At 38.8% G+C, this 16,665-nt stretch overlaps 1 long non-coding RNA gene across 1 annotated transcript; it reads left to right on the top strand.

Annotated features, from left to right (window-relative positions):
* The first annotated feature begins 3,337 nt into the window (after positions 1-3,337).
* LOC130865490 (uncharacterized) lies at positions 3,338-16,389 on the top strand. Its single transcript, XR_009056139.1, has 5 exons — positions 3,338-3,429; positions 3,514-3,593; positions 3,682-3,800; positions 4,141-4,235; positions 16,061-16,389. It is a non-coding gene; the product is annotated as an uncharacterized LOC130865490 (long non-coding RNA).
* Positions 16,390-16,665: the final 276 nt, after the last annotated feature.

The following is a 16,665-nucleotide window of genomic DNA, read 5'->3' as shown; positions in this document are numbered from 1 at the left end:
TGCTCATTCAGCTTTGGATTTTGGCTTTATCTGCAATGCATGGAATTCATCTCAGCCTTCAGTATCTATCCAAGACAGATGACCTGCTGCTTTTTACACTCCTTTAATGTACCTACTGTGTGAATAATTTTCTTTAAGTACATCTCTTATATGGAAACATGAAACTCAGAACTCATAGCTGAAACATTTGCTGACACTGTTTTATTTGCATGTGGTCTTTTCCTTGAAGATAGCTTTTGTTCCATACAATATATGACTATTGTTTCCTGTCCTCCAGCTCCTTTAAGATGTTCTTCACATTTCCATTTGCCCAAATCTACTCTTTCTCATTTGAATATACACAGGCATGTAATAATAATAGTAATGATAATAATAGTAAAATAATAATAATATCAATAATAACATCAGAATAGAACAAAAGAAACAAATATAAGAAAAATTGCAAAAGAAAAGCAGAAGCACATAGATGCAAAGACACACATGTTCATGCAAACATAAATGCCACAAAACCACAAACGGTGTGGTATTCCCCTCTGTATGCAGTAAATATCATTGATGAATAAAGAAACTGGCTTGGCCTGATATAACAGAACACAGCTAGGCAGGAAAAACTAAACTCAGGAGGCTGAGTTAGAGAGAAGCCTTTGAGCAGCCTCTGGAGACAGACACACTGAAAGTTTGCTGTTAGAGCACGACCTCCTGGTGATGCACAGATTAATGGATATGGGTTAAATTTAGATGTACGAGTTAGCCAATAAAAAGCTAGAGCTAATGGGGCAAACAGTAATTTAAATAATATAGTTATTGTGTGATTATTTCAGTGGTGGGCAGCTGGGAAACAAACAAGCAACTACTCACATGTTTGACTATATCCCTTTAAACTTGGGAAAGCTTAAAAACTAATTTTAGAAGCATGGCTTCTAGGTATGCAGCATTTTGCTGGTGGCCTGCCAGAGATCCGTTAAGAAGGGTCTTCCTAATTAGCAATAGCAGAAGAAAAGGCATGTCATTTTGAAGTGGTGGCTTCTTGGGCTGTGCTGCTAATAAGAACTCTAAAGAGGTCCATCTATGGAGCATTTAAATGGGTTTTGTGAGCAGAGTGCTAAAACATGCTTAATAGTGTGACATAGACCCACTGCATACTTGGAACTGAGGCAGTGTGCACAACTCAGAGGTAGTGAACAGACCTCCTCTTGCACCATGTTGGACTGGGTCGAGCAAGACAGCAGTGCTGTATTTCCTTTAGCAATGTCACCACTTAAGTTCATACTAAGGGCTTTGCATTTTGATAAGAGCTTCTGGCCACAAAATAATTACAGATACACAATCAAGACAGATTCAGATAAAAAAGACCACAGTATTGGAGAAATGTGCATAGGCTTGGGAGAGAGAAGAAAAAGAATAGAGAGAGTTATGAAAAATGGGTTTTAAAAAGTCAAAGCAGAGTCCAGATAGAGATTAAAGGAGAACAGATCATAAATTAAATATTAATAAGTAATAGAGTAAAAACAAATAACCCACATAAAAATGGACTAGGCATAAAGAGTATGGATTATGTATATTATTGTGTTTTCTTTGAATTTTTTGACTGGAAAGGAGCTAGATAACCTTTTAAGATATTTTGACTTCAGAATTTGAGCCTAAGTATATGTTGCTTTGAAAAAGTGGTTCTTCTTTTGTTTCCACAGAGGATGATCACCTGTGGAATTATTCCAGACTAATATGATTTGATGCTTCAAGATCCCCTGGAAGGTCACCATGAACACCTCCAAAAAATACTTTAACCAACAAAAAGCAGGAAGCTGTATAGGGAGAACTACACCCTTATTTCCAAATATTGTTTATACATTTAAAGGGGGATATGCTATAGAGTTTTGCATTGATATTGATTTTGATTTATTGATACAAATTTAAGGTCAATTTTGTTAATATATACACACATACACATTTCTGCTCTTGATTAAGGTACTGTGTTTGTGCAACTTATTTAAAATATAAAGTATAATTAAGAAATACAGGTTATAGATAATCATCTATAATAGTCAAGCTTTCAGTCATGTTAGATTTTCTAGATATATAGAGATTCATTTCTGTTAGATAGTTTCAAAGACTACAGAATATGGCATTTTTAATGTTTTAAGAACTTAGGCTTTATATGACACTGAGACACATCTGCTCCTTGGAGCACCAATTAAATCCAGAGGAAGATGTGCATTGAAGAGGCTCCTTAGAGAGTTTGCTGGCCATTTGGTCAGAAACTGCTCTTGCCTGGAATGCTTGATGAACTGCACATGTAGTACCTGCAGAGAAATGAGTGCTTAACTTGCCTAAACATGACACTGTTCTTCAGGGATCCTGTTTCATGAAAGAGTCAGTTAGACATTCTGAAGGACACAGAAAAATGTGACTGAGAAACTGCCAATATAGGCTGACCTATCTTTGGAATTTCTTACTTCCTGGAAAAGTTTGATACTATGGGATCAGTAGGCTGAAGATGGATGCTCCAATGGTACAGATGAAGTTTGTGTGTCTGTTCAGTCAGCAAGACATTTCTATCTATTCTAGAGTTTTTGAAGTTGCTTAAAATCTACTTCCTGTTTACTTAGGTGATATTATATCTTTCTGGATTCTTTGATGGAGTTTAAGAACTTATAGTTACAGTTTTCCTTAGTTATGATAAAAGATAAAAAAGATATAAATATTGTAACTTTCATGCTTGCTGGATAACTATTTTATAATATGTAATTTACTATGTTAAAGTTAAAACTTCTGTTTTTATTTAAACAAAAAAGGGGAGGTGATGTGGTCTTCCCATTTGTATGCTGTGACTACCATTGTTTAATAAAGAAACTAACTTGGCCTGATAGGGTAGGACAGAGCTAGGCAGGAAAAAACTAAACTTAATGCTGGGAGAAAGGAGGCTGAGTTAGAGAGAAGTCATGGAGCTGCCTCTAAAGACAGAAACACTGAAATTTTGCTGGCAGGCCATGACCTTGCAGTGATGCACAGGTTAAAGGAGATGGGTTAAATTAAGATGTAAGAGTTAGCCATTAAGAAGCTAGAGCTACTGGCCCAAGCAGTGATTTTAATAATATAGTTTCTGTGTGGTTATTTTGGTTCTGGGCATAATTATTTTGGGGCTGGGCAGCCAAGAAACAAACAAGTGGCTTCTTACAACACACAAAACCCTAAACCATTAAATATAAGCAAAGGAAATACGAGGATAAAAATTGTTTACAAGAATTATGAGACGAAGAATCTCCAAAAATTCTATTTAGTGCTTTGTGTGTGTGCAACCCACTGCTAGGCATTGAATCCTCTCTTAAGAGTGGTTTTTATGTGCAGTGAGACCTGTATTCTGGATTTGGAATGGTCTTATTGAAAGCTCCCCTTGACTAGTACCAAATGACTGTCTGGGAGAAGAGAACTGTAAGTGTAACATCCTCATTGTTTCCATTCTGCTTCCATCAAGAATCACACATACTGTATGTTCTAATCTAATTCTCTTTTCAGGTACATATTGTTTCTACTGTGTGTCAAATACATTTGGTTACTCTTCCCTGTCTGGACACTCCATTTTGAGATGAAGCAAGGTAAGGGGCCTGTCCATATTCCCATGGGAAGAACTTTTCTATCAAGTATATAGTCAAGGATACTTACATTATACTTTTATAACAAAAGCTAGTTCCAGGTCAGGCTCCAAAGATTCAAAGAGACCCTGTCTCAAAAAACCAAAAAAGAAAAAAGAAAAAAAGAAAAGAAAGAAAGTTAAGCTTTACTCAAATGGATGCTGATGCATGGTAAGTTTGTAAGAATTCACTATATATTCACTACTTTATTCTAATAATTGTTACTATAACCTGCAAATGTTAACATTTCAATTATTGGAGTTAATTAAATTATTTTAAGCTTAATTTTCAACTTATATATAAATTTACATTTTTGTTTTCTTAGTACTATATATTGGTAAATTCTTTTTTTTAAATGAAATTCTAATTATCAACTTTATTTTTTTTTATTCTTTTTTACTTAAAATTTCCAACTGCTCCCCGTTTCCCATTTCCCTCCCCCTCCTCCCACACATTGCCCCCTCCCCCTGTTCCCCTCCCCCTATCCCCACTCCACTTCTCCTCCCCCTAGTCCACTCCCCCTCCCTCTCGATACTGAAGAGCAGTCCAAATTCCCTGCTGTACATGAAGACCAAGGTCCTCCCACTTCTATCTAGGTCCAGGAAGGTGAGCATCCAAACAGGCTACGCTCCCACAAAGCCAGTTCATGTATTAGGATCGAAACCTAGTGCCATTGTCCTTGGTTTCTCATCAGCCTTCATTGTCCGCCTTGTTCAGAGAGTCCAGTTTCAACCCATGCTTATTCAGTCCCAGTCCAGCTGGCCTTGGAGAGCTCCCAATAGATCAGTTCCACTGTCACAGTGGGTGGGTGCACGCCTCGTGGTCCTGATTTCCTTGCTCATGTTCTCCCTCCTTCTGCTCCTCATTTGGACCTTAAGAGCTCAGACGGTTGATCCAAATTGGGTCTCTGTCTCTCTCTCGATCCATCGCCAGATGAAAGTTCCTATGCCGTTCTCCTTGGCCTCTCGTCAGCTCTCATTGTCCACCACATTAAGAGAGTCCGGTTTTATCCCATGTTTTTTTCAGTAGCAGTCCAGCTGGCCTTGGTGAGCTCCCAATAGATCGGCCCCCCTGTCTCAGTGGTTGGGTGCACCCCTCATGGTCCTGACTTCCTTGTTCATGTTCTCTCTCCTTCTGCTCCTCATTATAACCTTGGGAGCTCAGTCCGGTGCTCCAGTGTGGGTCTCTGTCTCTATCTCCATCCATCTCTAGATGAAGGTTCTATGGCGATATGCAAGATATTCATCAGTATGATTATAGGATAGGTTCATTTCAGGTTCCCTATCCTCAGGTGCCCCAATGAGCTAACTGGGGACATTGCCCTGGGCTTCTGGTAGCCATTCCAGGTTCAAGTCTCTTGCCAACCCTTAGGTGGCTCCCTTAACTAAGGTATGAGTTTCCCTGCTCCCCCATCCAACCTTCCTTTACCCCCAATCACCCCGATTCCCCCAGTTCCCCTCATCCTCTCCTTCACACTTTTCTCTCCCCATCTCCCCTCATCCCCATCCCACCCCACCCCCCAAGATTCCCATTTTTTGCCCATCAATCTTGTCTATTTCCCATAGCTGGGAGGATATCTATATGTTTTTCCTTGGGTTTACCCTCTTGTTTAGCTTCTTTAGGATCACAAATTATAGACTCAGTGGCCCCTATCCATGGCTAGAAACCAATTATGAGTGAGTACATCCCATGATCTTCTTTTTGGGTCTGGGTTACCTCACTCAGGATCGTATTTTCTATTTCCATCCATTTGCATGCAAAATTCGAGAAGTCATTGTTTTTTACCGCAGAGTAGTACTCTAATGTATATATATTCCACACTTTCTTCATCCATTCTTCTATTGAAGGGCATCTAGGTTGCTTCCAGGTTCTGGCTATTACAAATAATGCTGCTATGAACATAGTTGGACAAATGCTTTTGTCATATGCTAGGGCATCTCTTGGGTATATTCCCAAGAGTGCTATTGCTGGGTCCAGGGGTAGGTTGATCCCAATTTTTCTGAGAAACCGCCACACTGATTTCCAAAGTGGTTGCACAAGTTTGCAGTCCCACCAGCAATGGATGAGGGTACCCCTTTCTCCACAACCTCTCCAGCAAAGGCTATCCTTGGTGTTTTTGATTTTAGCCATTCTGACAGGTGTAAAATGATATCTCAAAGTTGTTTTGATTTGCATTTCTCTGATCGCTAAGGAGGTTGAGCATGACCTTAAGTATCTTTTGGCCATTTTAACATCTTCTGATGAGAATTCTCTGTTCAGGTAAGTTCTTATAATTGTTTCAATGAAGCATGAGGTCCCAAGAAATATCTGCTTACACTAATGATAATTAAATTTTTGAGAGAGATTGAACAGTAGCCATAGAGAGGTCTGAATGTGATCATTCATAGATACTCAAACATATGCATCCCTAAATCACATCAGCTCCTACAAATACATCATGGGGATCAAAGTTTCGAAGCACAATCAATCAGAAATTGAAATGGGATCTTTTATTATTTTGTAATATTTATCTAACTTATTTTTATAATTTTTATCTGATTTGTTTGTGAAATTTTCACATATTTACCCTATAGTGCTTTATCATGTAAACCCTCAGTCAGCCAAACCTCCTTTCAGACTTTACATCCATGAAAAATGATTAAGAAGTGCTCAGAAAAGGAAACTGGTGTTCAATCTAAAGATCTGAAAAGCAAAACAGCCAGCCAATGTTTTCTACCTCAACCTCAGTTTGAAATGGTGATCCTGCCTTCATGAATCTCAGGATGAAACTGTGTCAGAGAGCTGTCTCCTCCTATTTTATAATCCTCTCTGTTGTTGGTATTAAAGTTGTGCACCACTGTGATTAAAGGCATGCAACTTCCCCCTTTCTGTGACAATTAGTGTGGCTACTCAAATAATGGTGTATGTAACCACTGCCTGGTCTTTAAGGCTGACCCATGGAGCTGTTTTATTCTCTAATCTTTAGGCAACCTTTATTTATTGAAATACAATTGAAATTCCACTATATATCCTTCTGTAATAATTTATTTGCTTATCCCTCAGATCCAGTTATATGGACACATTGTAAAATAATACAAGGAAAAGAATGGAGCATTCCATTATTCTTGATTACAAAATGAGTGATATAGAAAGGGCAGCCAGTAGAGTGTCTCAATCCAAGTGACCACAGGAAAACTTAGGACATGACAATTGTCCATAACACAAGACAGCTTTTTGCTGATAATATTCATACATGCTATGTGTAGATGCGGTACTAGTAATATATGAAAATGAAGCTGTTTGTACTGTGATAAATTTTCACAAGGGTATAACTAAGAAAATAATTAGGGCATTTTTCTCCTTATTGGAGGAAGAAAACAGCTAAGAAAACTTGCATTTCCTGCTTACTCAGTTAATATTCCTTCCTTCACAGTTCTCTGAAGCAGATGAGGACTAGAGTAATAGTTTTCCTTCTCACCAGATTCAAAAAAGAAATTTACTAAGGAGATGTAAAATACATAAGGTTCAGAGACATTAAAGGATAGTTTGGGTAATGCAAGTCAGAATAGAAAGTGAGTCAGGTACTTTTGTACCTTTTGTACCTTTTGTACTCACCTAATTAGGATAGATAATGGGGTATTTTCTCTGAATTTGTCAAATGTTTATGGGCAAGACATTAATGATATTTCATGCCTGACTGTATTGTATATAGTTATTGTACTTACTGTATATAGTTTTCCTTTTATTAGTTATAACATTTTTATTTTAGACAAAAAGAGGAAATGTGGTGACATTTTGTTTGTGTTTAACATACAAAACTTGCCTGAGGATCAGAGTGTGGAGCTAGCCACTAGTTAGCCCCTAAAGCCAGGGAGTAGTGTAACACATATTAAATCCCGGCAGAGGCAGAGGCAGAGGCAGATTGATTTCTATGAGTTGAAGGTCATTTTGAGCTACACAAAATTGATCTAGTCTCAGAACGTAGTGGCTCACACTTTGAATCCCGGTTCTCGGCACTCATATGCCTTTAATTCAAATACAGGTGAAGTAGAGATGATAAGGGATTTGACTGTGTGGGGAGAGAACTATAAGGAGGGAGGAGACAGGAGCTAAAGGCACTCAACCTGAGGACTTGTAGAGACAGGCTACTGCATTTAGTCTGAGGATTTCTGAAAGGTAAGAACTAGTGACTGGTTGCTGCTCTGCTTCTCAGATCTTCTACCTTTCACCCCCCCCCATATCTGACTATTGGTTTTTATTTAATAAGATTAATTAGTATCACATTTGAGAAAACAGCTAAAAAAATCCTAAGTATCTCTACTGGTTTTTCATAGGTATTAGCAGCACTGTTGATTTATGTCATTGTTGTTGATCTTTAAGGCCGCAGCCAGTTTCCAAATATGCATCTGAACAGCATTGGGAAATTGTAGAGTAGCCATCTTACTCCCTCCATCTCCCCAGGCCATAATCCGCGGACTGCTAACTGCCTCATTGTTCCTCATAGCTGGAGCCATTTTAGTGACATTAAACATATTACAGGCAGTACTATTCCATTCAGAACATGTATTAATAAATATCCCATATGGCCCCCAATTTATCTAAGTGTTATTAATAATTTTCCCAAATTTACCTAAACAATATTTTCAAATAAAGGGTTTATATTGCAAAGAAATATGTGAAATCTTCGCATACTGGGAAATTAAAATATGATCCATAGGTAACATTTTGCTACATCTGGTAAAAAGAGGAGGCAGACTACTTCTTTTTTATTTATTTATTTATTTATTTATTTATTTATTTATTTATTTATTTATTTTTGGTTTTTCGAGACAGGGTTTCTCTGTGGCTTTGGAGCCTGTCCTGGAACTAGCTCTGTAGACCAGGCTGGTCTCGAACTCACAGAGATCCGCCTGCCTCTGCCTCCCGAGTGCTGCGATTAAAGGCGTGCGCCACCACCGCCCAGCGGCAGACTACTTCTCTAACTGCATTTATGATCCACTAATATTAATACCAGGTAAAAGCCAATGTTAATAAGCCATGGATTAGCAAGGAGGAGGCCCTAAGCATATAGGATGTTCTGAGCCAGAATATATAAAATTAAATTTAGACCCATTTGCACAATTTTTAGCTGTTAATTCATCCCAAGGAGGAGATAACACCTTGGGGTGGTAAGCACTAAGAGAGAAGATGCTCCTCACATCACAGGCTTCAGTAATAGGGGATTTGGAATGTATGCCCAGTATGAATAACTTACAGCTTCAACAGATGTTACCAACAGTAAAGCACACGTGGCCAGGAAAAGATTCTCGGCTGTAACAGTTTTATCACACCTCTGCAGAACAGCTTGACCATTAGCAGTGAGACACTTAATTTGCCCCCAGGTAGGCACAGGGGCTCTAACATGCCAAAAAGAACATTTTTTGGCCAATGATAATTGGGCCATTGCTGCCACCGGCACCTCAAGTTTGTCCTTGTTTCCCCTCAATGCCATTCTTCTCCACACAGCAATTTTATTTTATTTTTATTTTTTTTTTACTCTCTACCTCTGTTAGTTTATTTATTTAAGTACATGTATTCACACACACACACAGGTCTTTTTAAGACAGAATCTTAGTGTATAGCCCAGGGTGACATCATTCTGTAGCTCAGGCTGAGCTTGAACTTGTCACCCTCCTGCTTTGCTGCCCAAGTAGTTAAATTTACAGGTGCATGCTACTGTGCCTAGCTTTATTAACTTATGTTTAAACACCTTCAAAATGGGAACAGTTAGCGAGTTCCTCCAAGCATGCTTGGAGTTGTGCTCTCCATGAGATGGGTGTTGTGCTGGGCTCAGGGCCTCCAGAAGGCAGAAATCATACATCTTGGCTAGGAACAAAATTCTGCACTCTGGGTGTGTGTTCCCATCAACAAATTTCTCATTAGTATTACATACTGAGGCCTCTGCATCCAACTTGCTCGCTGGTAGTAAGTTGGGTGCATTTAGGGAGATGCATTGCTTTCCTGCGAAGAACACAGGGACTGTTAAACAAGCAACGGGAAGACGGCGCAATTTTAAATAAAATTTATAGGCCCACAATGAATGCCCTTCCCTACATAACTGACTTAGTACCAGGGAATTTCGTAGGCACGGGGGATTAGAAATGCCAATTCTAAAGTTATTTACAATACATAAACATGTATTTTAAAAGATAATTATTTGACATTATTTTGGAACTTGACTGAAAATTGCTTCCTAAGGACAAAAAATCTCCTTCTACAAACTCTCGGATGACTTAGCATGCAGAAAAAGGGCATGCATCATGCAGCACGTGGGCTTCTTTCTCAGCCATGCATCCTGTGCAAATATCAGCCTTTCCAACTCTTTGTTCCGTCTCCCGTTCCAGCGTTTCCTCTCTCAGGACTCATCGTCTTTTTCTGCCTCGAATGTCATAGATATCACCACTGGAGAGAATGTGCCCAAGTGTAGTTTCATTATTGAAAAGTCTTGCACTTCTTCAGCTAGATCATCATGAGCTCATGCTGTTCCAAACTAACCCTCTGTTCCAACCAGTCCACAGAGAGAAGGACCAATGATCCCACGTCGCATGTCACTGACTCTTCGCTTACACAAACATCCATTCAGCACCAATGATGGGCACAGGATGCTGTAGGAATACAACTTGATTTCTACTATGAATCCCTATCCTCAACAGGCTGACCACCTAGGTGTGATTGCCCATTAACCTGAACTCATAGCTAATGGGGAAGATGGTATTTTATGGCAAGAATGAATTGTCTCCTTAAAATTTACAGGTTAAAAATCCTTTGGGGCTGGTTACATGTAATCCTTCCAGTAATTCTGTGCTGTGAATATTTCCATATCCATTTTACAGAATGTGAACACTGAAACCCAGCCAGTTAAGTGACCACAAAACTAACTATTGGCAGACCCAACCTATGCTCAATATTTAATCAGTCCTTTGGGCCTTGATCCAGTGGCCTGGAATACACTGCTGGTGGCCATCCTGAAAAGACACAAGACCATACCCCCTTCCATCTACCAACAACTGTGCCGTAACCCATTCAGCATCAACAGCAGTTTTTGCCCAAATTTCCTTAAAAGAAGCTGGTTCCAAATCCTCAAGCTTCTCAGACATGAAATGCTGTGGTAAATTCAAAAAGTTTGAAATAAACAAAGCCTGACACATAATAGCTTTAGGATTATTCTGTAAAGCCTAAATGTCTTTTATACCCAAGTTCTGCACTTTCCTCCTTTTTTGGCTTTTTGTTGCTTCAAGGTAGAGTGGGCTTGACCTTGAGGGTTATATTCTATACCAGTCACATGTTTAATATCATATTGATCACAAAATCACTGAAATTTTGTAGAGGAGTATGCAGGCCCATTGTCTGTCTTTATTATGGTTGACATCCCCAATACTGCAAAAGCTTCAAATAAATGGGTAATGCCATGATTAAGTTGCCTTCCCAGATAATGGTGTAGCCCATATCATGGAGGAGATTGTATCTATTATCACACGAACATAATATAACTGGCCAAATTCTGGTATATGAATTATGTTCATCTGTACAATATGGTTGGAATCCAACCCCCGAGGATTGGAACCAGGTGTATTTTGTCTTAAATGCAGGGGACAACAGATAGGACAGTTCAGAATAACACATTTAGCTTGTCTAGAAGGAATTCTATATTGAACATGTAAGTGAGGAGCATTAATGTGCAAATGTTGGTGCTCATCCTCAGCTGAAACAAAGTTCACAAAAGCATCAGCTAGATTATTCCCCTTAGTTAGATATCCAGGTAATTTGGTATGTGATCGTATATACACAATAAATACTACATGATTTTGCCTTTTTAACAGCTTTTGTAATGTTAAGAATAACACTTTCCGAATAGAATTATTAACATGAATAGAAGCAGTGTAAATGGTCTTTACAACCCCGACTACATATTTGGAATCAACCACTATATTAAGGGCTTCAGTAGGAAAATCTCACAATACCTGGATGACTGCCCATAATTCATTCTATTGTACCGATGTATGAGGAGATAATTGTGACCAAAACTTTGATTAAGTACACTAAGCGGCATGAGTTTTAGAACCATCAGTAAACACAGTTCAAGCTTGTGAAAGGGGTAGTTCAGCTATAACGTTATTAATGACAAAATGCTGCTATTTAAAAAATTCCTTGCCCCTGCTTAGTGCATCATCTCAAATCCTTGAGATGAATTTATTCCAGAGGCTGATATTGAGATGATGTGGGAGTGATTTCTTTCTAATCTGTTGCTTTCATTGGTTAATTAATAAAGAAACTGCTTGGCCTGATAGGACAGAAAATTAGGTAGGCGGAGTAGACAGAATAGAATGCTGGGAGAAAGAAGCCAAGTCAGTGAGTCGCCATGATTCTCCCACTCCAGACAGACGCAGGTTAAGATCTTTCCTGGCAAGCCAGCTCGTGGTGCTACACAGAATATTAGAAATGGGTTAGAACAATATGTAAGAGCTAGCCAATAAGAGGCTGGAATTAATGGACCAGGCAGTGATGAAAATAATACAGTTTCCATGTAATTATTTCGGGTGGCGGAATGCAGCCCACCACAGCTCTTACTACAGAGTGGCGCCCAAGCTAGCAGTGCGGGTGGGTGGGTGCCAGGAACTTAGCCCGCCGTTCTTAATACAACATTGAGATTTTAGTAACATTAGTTTAATGGCACCCAGATAGGAATTATTATTTATTGAAGACATTAATGACCAAAATCCCCGTGATGACTGACAGAGAAATTTCTATCTAACATTCTGGGGGTGGAGGGACAGGGATGATGTAGTCATTTCTGTAATTAATTCCTGATGACCTTAGGACATTGTTCTCAGGCCCTGGAAGGCTAGAATTTTAATCAAAAGCAATGAAAGAACTTAGAAGGATCTGGCTCATTGACAAGCTGAAAAGACAGCAATCACATTGGCTGGATTGGTCCACATCAGGTTTTAACAAGATCAGGACTCATAGTCATTTCGAGCAAGTTGTTATCAGCAATTGATGCTTGGATGTGTTTGTCAACCAAGTAGAAACCTGGTAAAACAAATACAGACTGGGAACAGAAGTTTTAACTTCTGTTAAATTCATGGACTCATTTAAAGCTTGTTTACTTATATTCTCAATAACCGAGGAAGGGGAAAGAAATATTGAAATTTTTATATACGTCTAAAGTCATCATTTCTTATAAATTTTATATTTTTAGAATATCCTCTAAAGTCTATATAATCTCCAAGCTTTTATGCCTTCAAATCCTTACAACCTGAATTGATGTTCTCAGTGTTTTCTTTTCTTTTCTTTTCTTTTTTTACTTTTTGACACTTTGAATTAATATAGACTCACAATAAAAGCATTTTGTACCATGACTAACCATCATAGGAGCAGTTACACTGCAGCTTTAATTTACCAACCATAGATGTGATGTTGAAGTTTTTAAGAAACATATTTGGACTTCTCTATGGAAGTCTGAATGGCTAAGAGCTTTAGTCTTCTTATTTTATAGGAGGTCAATCGTATAGAACCCTGCAACTCAGAGAATTGCTTGTACTGTGATGATTAATAATTAACTTGTATTTAGGACCTCAGTCTTCCTTTTACCTTTAAAGAACATGATTGCATAAGTAACATAACTATTCTTCAGTGAAGAATCACCAGCTTTATTAATAGGGAAATCAATCAGAATTAACACAACATAAATAAATACTTAGAATTTTTATAGTTTTTCTTAAAACTCATTATTGTCTACAGATGAGTTTTTTCCTATATCATTTTAGTCTCTTGTTTGTCCCCTTGTCCTTTAGACAACATGTAAATTTCCATGGATATCTCCTCACATGAGTTTGGGTCCTGAAAGAAAAACTTCTCTAAGGAGAGGCATGACACTAGCAACCTTCCTTCCTTGATCTCTGGTCCACAGCCAGTCAGCAGCTCCTGCAGAGGGAAGAGGGTACAGGCACATGCTCAGGTAGGCAAAGATACTACAGGGAGACATACACTTGTGTATAAGGCAGCAGAGAATTGACTGCTTGCATTTGAAAAAATGCACAGATGTGTAACAGAGAATCTTTGATTGTGACCGGAGAAGTTAACATTTTTTTTTCAGGAATACTGGCAGCCAGGACACATTCTGTGCCCACCAGCACTGCTCCCCCTCTTTTCTTTCCTAAGTCAAGTTCTTCTTCACTGTGATAACTCTCAAGGTCTTTTCTGCTGACCAGAAATTTCTCATTATAACCCTTCTCTGTCTTGATACTGCTTTAAAAAATATTGAGTTATACCAACCTGTGTACTATGAAAAGGATTGATTTAAAATAATAGCTAAAGACGCATTATATTTGGGGAAAATTATGCTTTTGTTTTCACAGAAAAAATATGTTTTAATCATTTCGATTCAATGGGTAACAAATACTTATCTTTAAAGGAAATTGGGTACAAATTATTGGTTAAGATAAAGAAAGATACTGCTAGTTTCAAAAATTTCATATTAGTACAAGTTTTAATATGTCAGCAACAGTGGACCAGTAATGACAGACAGTACCACTTAAGCCTTCCAAAGACATGAACATATAACACAGCAACATAGTAATAGTCAAAACACAGACCAAGACAAATCATGCTCATTCTTTCTCACACACCTTTTTATTTATTTTTATTTGTTTTTTAACAATTTATAGCTAGTGTATTTTTTGATAGTTTGAAATGTGCAACATTTTTACCTCTGACAATTATTCATTATGATTAAAAAGTGTGCAAGGATACTTTTTTGTGATTTCAATGATTCAGGTTTTTTATTTATTTTTTTTATTATTAAAAATTTCTGCCTCCTCCATGCCTCCGCCTCCTATTTCCCTCCCCTTCGCCCACTCCCCTCCCTCTCCCTCTCTAGCCCAAAGAGCAGTCAGGGTTCCCTGCCCTATGGGAAGTCCAAGGTCCTCCCCCCTCCATCCAGGTCTAGGAAGGTGGGCACCCAAACAGCCTAGGCTCCCACAAAGCCAGTACATGCAGTAGGGTCAAAACCCAGTGCCATTGTTCTTGGCTTCTCAGCAACCCTCATTGTCTGCCATGTTCAGAGAGTCCGGTTTTATCCCATGCTTTTTTAGACCCAGTCCAGCTGGCCTTGGTGAGTTCCCAATAGATCGGCCCCACTGTCTCAGTGTGTGGGTGCACCCCTCGCGATCCTGACTTCCTTGCTCATGTTCTCCCTCATTCTGCTCCTCATTTGGACCATGGAAGCACAGTTCGGTGCTCAATTGTGAGTCTCTGTCTCTATCTCCTTCCGTTGCCAGATGAAGGTTCTATGATGTCATCCATTGCTGGTGGGAATGCAAACTTGTCCAACCACTTTGGAAATCAGTGTGGCGGTTTCTCAGGAAATTCGGGATCAACCTACCCCAGGACCCAGCAATACCACTCTTGGGAATATACCCAAGAGATGCCCTGTCATATTACAAAAGCATTTGTTTAACTATGTTCATAGCAGCATTGTTTGTAATAGTCAGAACCTGGAAACAGCCTAGATGCCCCTCAGTGGAAGAATGGATGAAGAAAGTGTGGAATATATACATATTAGAGTACTACTCAGCGGTAAAAAACGATGACATCTTGAATTTTGCATGCAAATGGATGGAAATCGAAAACACTATCCTGAGTGAGGTAAGCCAGACCCAAAAAGATGAACATGGGATGTACTCACTCATAATTGGTTTTTAGCCATAAATAAAGGACATTGAGCCTATAATTCATGATCCTAGAGAAGCTAAATAAGAAGGTGAACCCAAAGAAAAACATATAGTCATCCTCCTGGATATTGTAAGTAGACAAAATTGCCGGGTAAAAACTGGGAACTGGCGGTAGGGTGGGATGGGGGAAAGGGGAGATGGGGAGAGAAAAGTGAGAAGGGGAGGATGGGGAGAACTTGGGGGAATGGGATGGTTGGGATAAAGGAAGAGTAGATATGGGAGCAGGGAAATATATATCTTAATTAAGGGAGCCAATTTTAGAGTTGGCAAGAGACTTGACCCTAGAGGGGTTCCCAGGTGTTCAGGGAAATGTCACCAGCTAGTTCCTTGGGCAGTTGAGGAGAGGGAGCCTGAAATGGCCCTACCCTATAGTCATCATGATGAATATCACACACCTTTTTAAATCTCTAGATTCATAATCCGTTCGGCAGGGAACCAGGGGCGCACATCCTTTATACATTTCAAAAACTGAAGCAACTGCTGTTGTCCTTCCTTAGTACCCCTAACCTTTCAAGAATGTATAAATGTACAAACAGCTGTTTGCTGATTTCTTGGCCCATATTCACTTTACTTTTTTTAACCCTTATGTACAAGTTACTTCTTATTTTACAATTATACTTGAGTTACTTTTTACTTGTTTTTCACGCTGCACAGCTAACCTCATTTTTGTATTTACACCAGAGGACTGCTGATACTCCAGCGATATACTTACCACACCTCCTGTCCTTATAGGAGAAGATTGACCAATAGCCAAATAAGGTAAAGGCAGTAATTAAGCAATATGGTTTTTTCTTTCTTTTTTTCTCTTCTTTCTTTCTTTCTTTCTTTCTTTCTTTCTTTCTTTCTTTCTTTCTTTCTTTCTTTCCTTCCCTCCTTCTTTCTTTCTTTCTTTCTTTGTTTTTTTTTTTTTGAGCCAATATCAGAGGGATCCAGAGATTCTGCATATCCCCTGACTGCAACTGCGTTAAATGATTGCCTCCATAGTGAAGGAGCCAACGGTTTTACTTTCACTTTACCTTTGGCAATAGTTAATAATTTTTCCAGCTGTTTTTCTAACTTATTTGTCCTCTCCTTAGTAACTTTATTGTCCTTCAGAGTAACCTTAACTGACTTCTCAACTAACTAGGAATTATCTTTTTCAATCTCAGTTTGCATTTCTTCACTAACCTGTAACTTTTTCACTGGAGCACAAATCTCGGATGCTAAGTCTTTTGCTGGCTTCTCAGTCTGCATGGCTTTAAAAACTATGTAAACAAGAGACCGTACAGACGAAAAGCACACCGGTA

Source organism: Chionomys nivalis, chromosome 23 (genome assembly GCF_950005125.1).
Source record: "Chionomys nivalis chromosome 23, mChiNiv1.1, whole genome shotgun sequence".
Lineage (NCBI taxonomy): Eukaryota > Metazoa > Chordata > Mammalia > Rodentia > Cricetidae > Chionomys > Chionomys nivalis.
The sequence above is the reverse complement of the archived record's forward strand: the minus strand, read 5'-3'. Positions and strand labels throughout refer to the sequence as shown.